The sequence below is a fragment of the Pantherophis guttatus genome, chromosome 4 (genome assembly GCF_059756535.1).
Source record: "Pantherophis guttatus breed Tessera chromosome 4, ASM5975653v1, whole genome shotgun sequence".
NCBI lineage: Eukaryota > Metazoa > Chordata > Lepidosauria > Squamata > Colubridae > Pantherophis > Pantherophis guttatus.
The window spans coordinates 106,727,986-106,739,168 of NC_142066.1; the positions used below are offsets into that span (position 1 = coordinate 106,727,986).

General features: G+C 37.2%; 1 long non-coding RNA gene across 1 annotated transcript; it reads left to right on the plus strand.

Moving 5' to 3' along the window:
• The first annotated feature begins 2,798 nt into the window (after positions 1 to 2,798).
• Positions 2,799 to 4,593, plus strand: LOC148114282 (uncharacterized). Its single transcript, XR_015734276.1, has 2 exons — positions 2,799 to 2,906; positions 4,255 to 4,593. It is a non-coding gene; the product is annotated as an uncharacterized LOC148114282 (long non-coding RNA).
• The last annotated feature ends 6,590 nt before the right edge of the window (positions 4,594 to 11,183 follow it).

Sequence of the window (11,183 nt, forward strand, 5' to 3'; positions counted from 1 at the left end):
TTGTATATTGTGTTGAAAGCAGAAATGGTTAAGTTGTGGTTTGGAGGAATATATGGGGGAAATTATTTGGTTTATTATTATTGGCAAATATAATTAATTGATTTGTAAGAAATTGGATTGCATGGAAATAATTGGAATATTCATGCTCATATTGATTAATATAGAAAAAATATAGTTATATAACTGATTTATATTAAAATGTTGAATTTGTATTAAACAATTGTAATATTACATAATTAACTAATGTGAGGATAGATATAAAAATAGATGACAATGGGAAGGGGTATAATATAGAATAGAAGGGAAAAATTGAATTTGGTTAAGATTAGAGATGAAGATGAAGGGTAATATTGTTTTTTTAAAAAAATAGATGAGGAATAAATATGGCAAAAAGGAAATATAGAAATTGTAAATTTAATTGAAATGACTAAATACTGTTTAAATTTGTGAACTGGCCAAATACTCTGTTCAAAGAAAATACATTGTATGTTTGTATGTATGTTTGTCTAAAAAATAATAAAAAAAAAACTTTTTATAAAAAAAACAAAACAAAAAAGGTAGGTGGGTCTTTTACTCCGTTACGTCTTATACTCCGAAAAATACGGTATCTTAAACAGAGAGGCAAAAGAAACACTGAAAAACCAAATTCATAGCCAATAGATAGATAATTACATTCTTGCTAAGGGTAATCATAGAACAGCTCTATAGCTAAACTTTCTTCTACCTTGGTACTCACTCAGCTCACTGCATCAGCTGTGTATTTTATAGGATTACTTTGCATTTAAAAAAGTAAATTAATATGGTGCAAAGCATCAGAACCAAATATTATTTATATTCATTCTAACAGTGCCTCTCGATTTTCACAGAGCCTAGAATTACTATTAGAAAATAAAATGGATAAGTAGTTGTGGTCTAGTACTTTATTTGGACTCTCAAAAGAAAAAGTTAAATTGGATGCATTCTAGGAAAGAGTGAGGAGCAACCTAATAAACTTGCCTTCTTATAAATGAGGCTTTATGATTATCCATGCTGTTTGTGGCAACAATTTTGCTTTCAATATATCAAATGTTGTACCAGTTCAACAAGTTACCCTTTCCATGTATGTGTATGTCTTTACTACACAGTATTTACTATGGGCAGTAAGCTATCTCAATGATCTGTTCAATAAATTAGATTCTTTTGCACCTTACATACCTGGTTATCTGGGTAACAGGAATGAACCATCATTGTTCCAAATTTGAAATGAGAGACTAATCTACATCTAAATATCTGTGGAAATCTTCAATCATCCAAGTCATGGTTGCCCCAAAAAGCAACTGGACTGTCTTGATTTATTTTTCTTGAAAAGGTTTTGCTTCTCATCCATGAAAAACTGAAGAAGCTTCTTGAATTAAAAGCAAAATGTTTTAAAGGAAAAAGCCAAGAAAGTCCAGTTGCCTTTTGGAAAAGCACTTTTGGAGTACAGTAATCTAAATCTACTAATAAGATCTCCAAACTTATTGTGGTTCGGCTTTCACAACAAGTAACTTTTAAGATGTGTGGATTTCAACCCCATGCTGGTTGAGGAACTCTGGGAGTTGAAGTCCACATATCTTAAAGTTGCTGAAATTGAAAGACACTAAGCTAGATCTCTATCCCAGTCTCATCTTTCAGCTGTAAAATATTGAATTCAGTGGGACCCCATTCTAGTAAGAGTCCAGAACTTTACAGTTGAAAATGATTAACTCTACTGCATGACCAATAATCTTAGGAACAAATGTTTAACACTGTTTTATTGCTACGTGATAGAATTAACTGGGTGCCTCAGATATATGCAGATTCCTACAGTGGTGGAAAGTAGCTTAATATTATTGAATAAACTGTTCTGCTTATTTTTATTGTATAGATTTATTGTCAGTTGATAAATCATTTATTTTGCTATATCTGCTCTTTGCTTTCTTGAAAGAAATAGAAAAAGGATGTATTATTAGAAGTAACCATGTTCATGTTATATAACGAAGTCTTTGGAAAGTAGTTCCTATCTGCATATGTATCTATGCACAGACATTTCCCAGTAATTTTCTTCTGCTGTGTCTCCACGATATCACCTTCATCTGATCCTTGGCCATATCTAAGGCAGCTTTAAATCATGACCAGTTATACAGGTGTTAAAATTATGTCCCTGTCAGCCGACTTTCTGTCAGCCTCCTCTGGAACCACCTGTGCTCCACCGAACAAACACCACACACACACACTCAAAGGTGAAGCTATCCAGTTTAATCGTAGCTTACACGGTGGTCATACAGTAAGCGCTGAAGTTTTCTGATGAAAAACAAAGTCGGAGACGCCTGATTCCTCCACTTATCTGGCTTTATAGAACACCCCCAAGCGCCCCGCCCTTGCTCAATTGTGCATTTAAAGTGACCACGCTATTTACTCCTTCAGTTACTTCCGGATCTCGCTGTCCCTCGTATTGAAGGGCGTTTGTTTCCTTTGACATCGTTTTATTGACCCTGTCCCCAGATTCCCTATACCGTCCACCACCTGATATCACCGTGCCCTGCTAAACGCTACAACACCCCCCTTCACCGTGTCTCTGTTCTTCTGGCTTGTCACAGTGCCCGGGATCATGTGTCGAGGGAATGGCTGACACTCGACAGTCCCTCTTCCTGACACATTTTTGTTTGTTTTGGATATAATCTAAAATGATTCACCTATCATCCATGGATGGTGCAATAAGATGATGCTAAGGAGTGGGATTTATCCAATTCTTCTTGACTCTTTAGACCAATGCCAGCTCCTACCATTTTAACCCCTAGGCACTGTCTTCCTGCTTGCCTCCACCGCAGCCACTCTGGAGCTCGCCTTCTGCCAACACTGCAGCTCTGAGGCTTGCCTTCAGGATGGATAAGTATAAGACCTCCAAGGTACCTTCTTCTAGCCTATGGAGCCTATGTCTCCAAGACAGAGAAATTGCTTAAATTGAAGTGTGTGTCTGAGAGAGAAATGTGGCTTTATGGGGGTGCATTTTGGAGAAGTATGAAGAGAAATGCCAAAAGGGCAATCAGCTTGGAATTAAATTCCAAATGAAATTGGGTCTTTAGGGAAGGGAGACATGAAGAATTTTCAACTGCAGGTTTCTAAAAACCTTATTAAAATGAATGTCTAGAGGCAGCTCTTTAAATCATTAGTCCAGAGAGAGCAAAAGAGAGAGGATCCCAATGAGGGTCTTAGCTATTTAGTTCAGGAATAACAGAATAACAGAGTTGAAAGGGGCTTTGGGGGTCTTCTAGGCCAATCCCCTGCTCAGGCAGGAAAACAGGATGCCAAAATCTGAGTGGAGGGCCTGGGAAAGGTGTCAGAATAACAGAATAACACTTAGAAGGGACCTTGGTGGGACCCTATACAATTTCAGAGAAATGGCTGTCCAGTCTTTTAAAAACTTCCAGTGACTGAGCACCCAGAACGTCTAGAGACAAGTAGTTAATTGTTAATTGTTCTCACTGTCAGGAAGTTTCTCCTTAGTTTTAGGTTGCTTCTCTGTTTGTTCATTTCCATCCATTGCTTCTTGTTTTGGCTTCTGCTGCTTTGGAAAATATATTGCCTCCCCTTCTTTGTGGCAGCCCCTCAAAAACTTTTTTTTTGACCTGCCTATCACACTCTTGGGCAAAGCATAAGAGCCATTTCCTCCTTTCAGTGGTCCATGAAAGTACATTTATAGTATGTAGATGCAGATAATAAAGAAAAAGGTAAACAACATTTTTACAGAACTATAGATACATTGAGGCCAGGCATGATAAGGAATGGCTGGGAGAGGAGGGGCCGGGCGAGGCACCCCTTGACATAATGTTGAGTTGGCCATGCCCACCCAGCCACATGCTCACCCAGCCACACCCATCCAGCCATGCCCACTCTGCCAGGCAGAGAACTGGTTGTTAAAAAATTTGATTCCCACCACTGTGTGAGATTAACTGTTTTTAAACACAGAGCACTAAATATTGGTGCCTTGCAAATTATGTAATATAAAGAAATCTTCAATAATATGTGATCATTCCCCCTTCTGTATATAGTACTTGCAGTCATGGTTTACAGATGTGAACCTCTTTTACTTTAGAGCTGAAGAGTGTAGGGAAATGAGATTGAAGCTGTGCAAGATGACATCTCCTGAAAAATGTAGGAGGATCACTGGTATAGGAAACCTCCTTCCCATTGCATCTCATATTTTGCCTTTTTTTTTTTACAGCTTAATCTTACCATGGCTTCTCTCTTTTACAGGGATTGGAAGAGGCAATTAGAATAATGTAGTCTTAAAGGCAGGTATATCAATGGAATCTTGGCTCACGTTGAAGAATCATTACCTGTTGCATGGCAAAAGATGACTAGGCGAATATGACAAGAATTCAAAAGAATTGTTTTCAGTAGTACTTTAATATCTTTGGTATATATGTTCATAATTACTAAGAAATGTTATTGAAGCCTATAATATAGTATGGAAAGGCAATCTACAACTAAATATTAAATTTTTATCTTGGTGCAAAAAGGTGTAATCCCTTGCAAAAAAAACCCACCACATTGATCACTAGCTGCTGGTAAATAAAATTTCTGGCAACAGACAATTAGTGAGATAATGCTTATATTGTAGGAAAGCAGCATGTAATAGTGAAAGAACACTTCCTGGAAGAAGAAGGAATCTGATTGCATCAGAAGACCAAAAATTTTCAAAGCAGAGAATTTCAGCTTCATCTGCCTAGTGCCCCATTCAAAGTAGCTAGTTTTCTGCCACTAGAAAATCAATAATCTTGGCAATGATGAGATCTCCTCCTCCCTCCTGGCAACGTATATGGGCCTTATATTAAACTCACCAACCTAGAAATATATTTAACTGTTTGTTTCAATTATTTGAGCAATATGCTCCATGTAATCTGCTTTCACTTTGCCAATATTTATACCCAGAATAAACTCATCAGGAAATAGTGCAGCTCCTTCATCATTGCTTCCAAAAGCTTGAGTAATAAAAGAAAACAAATACAAACATGAACAACAGCACGTACTGGGCATACTGTCACTCTACCATCTTATAGCTGTAAATTAGTGTTGCAGATAATTTATACTATTAGATAGTAATATTTTCATTTGAAATCTTCCAGCAAAGATCATAATTTTATCTGAGTCGCTTTGGGATAGTAGAAATCATCCTTCAGCTATATCAGAAGTTATATTTCAATCATATTTTTTTCAAGGTTAAAAAAGCTTCCTCAATTTCTCCTTGAAAGACCTGGTTTCTTGATTATTTTTATTGCTCCTTTTTATACTTATTCATTTCTCTGAATGCTTCTTAAAATGTGTTGCACATAATACTTGGTGTGTGCCAAAGCAGAATACAGTGAAGCTAATTCTTCCATGATTAGAAACTGTTCTTTCATTAGAACTAAAACTGTATTTGTCTTTTTAATGGCCTCATCACAATTCAGATTCATATTCAGCCTGTGGTTATTTATAGTTCAATAAATTTTCACACATGCTATTGCTGAAAAAAGGAATTGTCCATCTGATGGACATTTTATCTATCAAGATTTATCTGAATTTCAATCTTCAAGAGAGTTAGCTACCTCTTCCAATTTTTAGAGGAATTCCTTCCACGTTATGGTTCAAGTCATGAATAAAAATAACTGAGATTTGATTTCAGGGATAGTATTTGTCTTATTTGATGAACTTTGATGAGGACCTATTGATAAGCACAGTTTCATTATGCTTTCAAGCCAATTGTGAGTCCACCTAATAGTTATGATACCTAGTCCCAAGTTGGCATAGGATACTTGTCAGATGCTTTGTTGAGGTCAACTTTTATCATGTCCATGTTTTTTTAATCAGAGGAATGTAGTTCTAATCATTCATATTACCTTCAAATGCTATTTCTAAGCTTACAGTATATGTTCTACCAGGTTTGGGGAAGAAGTAAGTGAAGCAATGATAAGATTACAATTAAGGAATAAAATTGGCAATATGTGTAATAGAAAGATAGAAAACTTGGCGATTTCCAAACTGTTGGTGATCCTCACAATATAGTAGAAATCCTACAAGCACTGTTTATGAGAGTTGAAATCCAAAATATTCAAAGAACATTATATTATTTCAGCATCTAGCACATTACATCTATCACATTCACTGTGTGTGTGTGTGTGTGTGTGTGTGTGTGTGTTAAAAGTGCATACAAATAGAAACATCCTACCAAACATTATATAATTTTAATGGCATAAAAAGGAATTTAAGCTATGAAAGTCAACCTTGTAGGAAATCAACAACAAGAACAAAACAATCCAGTATCACAGATGAGTAAGGTAAAATATAAAACTCTAAACTTCAGAATTTCTGATACATGCAATTTTAGCCTGAGCTATATTATCTGAATGGGAATCACTTGATCATTATTGCTCAAAAATCTAACACAAAAGTTTAAAAGAAATGTAAAAGATAAATTCAGATGTAGGTTGAACATTGACTTCCATTTGCATATGTTATTGTAGAAATAATAATAGTATGATCTGAAATATTTCTTAATGAAGGGGTTTGAAACTGTAATATCTATTTTCTTTAATTTTCTCTTATCAGTTTTGTGAATACTCATAAATCATAAACATTGAATATAGGAGGTATTAGGGCAGTGGTTCTCAACCTTCCTAATGCCGCGACCCTTTAATACAGTTCCTCATGTTGTGGTGACCCCCAACCAGGGGTGGGTTCTAATTTTTTTTACTACCGGTTCTGTGGGCGTGGCTTATTTTGTGGGTGTGGCTTGGAGGTCATGTGACTGGGTGGGTGTGGCTAGCTGGTCATGTGACCGGGTGGCCATGGCTATGTGTATAGGGACTACTCAGAGGGCTGAAAAAAGTCATTTCTGACAGGTCCTCGCACTTTTGACTGGTCCTCACACTTATGACCATCCTCACATTTATGCCCGTGCAGCATTCTTAACAACCATGTCACTCATTTCACAACTGCTTCTCTTCACCATGGTGACAAGATAGGGCAAAAACGTATAAAAGGATACAGCAATAGAGAGGGATGAAGGAAGGGAAGGGAAATTAGAGTAGGAGTGAGGGTAAGAGAGGGAGGAAGAGAGGAGGAGAAGGAGAAAGGAAGGAAGTAGGGAGGAGAAGAAGAGGTGAGGAAGAGAAAGTAAGAAGGAAAGAAAAGAGAGAGGTGGTAGGTTTGAGGAGAAAGATTGCTGTACAATAAAAAAGATGAAAGGGAAGAAAGCCAACCCCAAACAAATATAAAGATATTAAGATAAAGAATGAATTGTTAAACTTTAAAGAATAAAAGAGAACAAATATGAATAAATAACAATAATTAGAAACACACATACAAACATACAATATATTTTCTTTGAACAGAGTATTTGGCCGGTTCATAAATTTAAACAGTGTTTAGTTATTTCAATTAAATTTACAATTTCTATATTTCCTTTTTGCCATATTTATTCCTCATCTATTTTTGTAAAAAACCAACATTACCCTTCATCCTCATCTCTAATCTTAATCAAATTCAATTTTTCCCTTCTATTCTATATTATATCCCTTCCCATTGTCATCTATTTTTATATCCATCCTCACATTGGTTAATTATGTAATATTACAGTTGTTTAATATGAATTCAACATTTTAATATAAATCAATTAGTTACATAACTACCTTTTTTGTATATTAATCAATATGAACATGAATATTCCAATTATTTCCATGCAATCCAATTTCTTACAAATCAATTAATTATATTTACCAATAATAATAAACCAAATAATTTCCCCCATATATTCCTCCAAACCACAACTTAACCATTTCTGCTTTCAACACAATATACAATTAATAGTATCTCAATTATTACAATTCCCTAGTTAAATAGAGCTTTTTTTTCTTTTGTGTTTTAAAATCTCCTCTTTTTCCCTAAATTTCCCGTTGTTTGCACCTACCTTTTTTGGTGAGGAAAAAGAAATCTGCCTGCCTAATTTTCCAATGTGCAAAGCCAACAGCCTGCTTTACTTTCTCTTTCGTTTTTCAGTATAGCTAGGGGAAAAAAATCTGCACTCTTTCCAAGCAAGCAGCAGAGCTCTGAGCAAAACAGCTGAGAGCAAATCAGCTGGGGGTCGGGAGCCAATCTAAGCAAGGGCTAATTAGCCTATGCTGAAGCTCTGCGGGCCAATAAAATTACAAAAAAACACCAAACCCTTTGTTAAATTGCTGGCTCCCCTGTCCCTTGCCCACCACTATTTATTGGCAATAAATAGTGGTGCAGAGGGGCGGGGCAAGCCAGCAATTTAACAAAGGGTTCGGCTGCACCACTGGCTCTAGGGCGGCCCTTTGAAGCCCCGCGGCAAGAATTTAAACAGTTTTTTTTCCTCTAGCCATCGGAGGCAGCAATAGATTGGGAGTGGGCGGGGTAAACGAACGGCCGGCGATCCAACAGAGGCAGAGGGTGAGGGTGAGTGAAGGCATGGGGGGGGAGAGAGGGCTTTGGCGACCCCTGTGAAATGGCCGTTCGACCCCCAAAGGGGTCGCGACCCCAGGTTGAGAACCGCTGTATTAGGGGATTCATAACCAAGCAGCTAAAATACATGCCTTATTGCAAACAGATGTAATTTCTGCAGAAAAACAATGTTAAGACTTGAATTATTGTATATAAGATCATTTCTAATCACAATATAGCACTGTAGTATGTAGTAACATCACAGAAAGGAAAGCAGTGGAAATTATGGGAAGTTGAGACTAGTATTGATCCCCATATAGGAATTTTGATATCTACACCATGTAAAATATCAGCAATTATATTAGCATACTGCCTTTTCAAACCTCTATTTTAGAATGGCTGGGGGAAAGTACTGGACTGTTCCCCTGATTGCCACCTTTGTAAGTCTTCAAAAAACAAGAGAGTTTCTTCATCATTACAACCATGGGGCTTTTTAATTGCTGAGCTTGCATAGTGAAATTATATAAAGATGAAATCAGCTTGTGAGACATGAGTTCCATACTCTTCCATATTATTTTCTGTATTCCCTCTTTCATTGCCAAATAACAAATTTAAATTTTAACAGAAGTATTGACTATCCTTCTGTTTAGTTATTGAAAATATTTATACAAATATACCCATAAGGGAGAGAGAGTTAGAACTTTGGAAATATGCTCTACTGTGATAAAGTCCTCAAATCACTATTCTTTTGTGATACTTCCACTATTCCCAAGAATTTTGAAAAACCTAATAATATTCTTTGTATTATTTACTGTTTATTTATTTTCTGCCCAACTCTCCATAAATACATAGTATCAAATGTGCGCGTTAGTAGTTACTGTCTCTACTGCCAAATATGTAAACCTATTTTTCTTAGCATCTTTAAATTAATGGCAGGATGTTCTAAAGAGCCAAAGTCTGGTATAATGCTTAATTAAAAATCAAAGAAAATATAAATCTATGATTTCTGTCATCAAAAACCAGGTATATCTAAATTCAGATACCTATTACAACTGCAGCACATACCAAATATAATATTTATGTTTAGGTTGTAGGAATAGTGAGACTGGAATAAAGAAATAAAATAACAAACATTAAAACAACCATTCTTTTTCATTCCTGCAAAGAAGAAAATATTATTGGGCTTGGTTGTCTAGCTTTTCTCCTATTCCAGTTTCCGCTTTTCATGTAGAATCCTTAGTTACTAGAATGTTATGTAAATCCATTATTGGTCTCTTTAAAAGACATTCATTTTTATTCTAAACTTTATCTAGCAAACAACAATCAGTAAAGACAAAACCTCAATAGCCTCTAAATATATGAAGTTTAGGTCATTTAATCTTGGCAGGGTCAGATCTATGCCACCTAGCAAAAGATTCAGAATGGGATCCAGAATCAGGATCAGGATCTACTGTCAGGCTTATCACAACTTGAGCACTTAGGAAAGAAGGACCCTTGACTCCATCATTGAACTGGAAGGTTCATTTTTACTAAAGTCAAGCAGTTACAGTATAAGCAAAGCTGGACCTGAATATTCCCATGCAAAGCCAGCGATTTCCCCCTCTCCCCTGCCCTAACTTGACTAGTCCACTGGTCAAGTGTCCAAGTATCCAAGTGTCCAAATAATATTCAAATTAAATATTTTGGGAACGGCTTTGAGATTTGGCGCTTCTTTGGTGGAGTTTTGCATTCCATTCTCATGGCTTCATCCTTGACCCACCAGTTTGTTCTGGATTGACAGGTCTGGTTCCTATCATTCTGACATTCCCTGTCCTTCTTCCCCTCATTCCTCCTCCCTACTTCCCAAATCTCCCTCCCCTTGTGTTTTATGGCAGGATGCCAGCAAAGTGTGATATGCTGAAGATGTCAGACCTGACATTCACAGAAAAGACAATAGGAGCAAGTGATGTCATGTCCTTCATGTCATTATCATTCAAGTAAGACAAATAGATAGATAGATAGATAATTTTATTTCTATACTGCCCCTCTTCCGAAGGACTTGGGGCAGCGCACAGTCAAGTAAAAAACACAATACAAATCCCAATTAAATTTAAAAATTATTAAAATTATTACATTTACGGCCAAGTTTCATTAAAAACCCAAAAATTTAAAACTCCAAATTTAAAACTACTTTACAAAGCTAGCCCTGCCTGTCGGAAGAGCAGGATCTTGAGGGCACAGTGAAAAACTCGGAGGTCAGAGATTGTGCGTATTTCCGGGGGCAGTTTGTTCCAAAGGGCAGGAGCTCCCACAGAGAAGGCTTTTCCCCTGGGTGTCGCCAGCCAACATAGTTTGGCCAACGGCACCCTGAGGAGTCCCTCTCTGTGGGAGTGAACTGGTCAGTGGGTGGCAGAAGGTGGTCTCATAAGTACCCAGGTACTTAACTACCCAGGTACGTAAGTACCCAGGTCCTGAGCCATGGAGCGCTTTAAAGGTAGTAACCAGCACCTTGAATCTCACCTGGAAGACCACTGGGAGCCAGTGCAGCTTGCGCAGGAAAGGTGTTACATGACCGCAATGGGTTGCACCCATAATCACCCACGCGGCCGCATTCTGGACCAGTTGGAGCCTCCGAGTGCTCTTCAAGGGGAGCCCTATGTAGAGAGATTACAGTAGTCCAGCTGAGAGGTAACAAGGGCATGAGTGACCGTGCGCAAGGCGTCCCAATCCAGAAAGGGATGCAACTGGCAAATCCGGCGAAC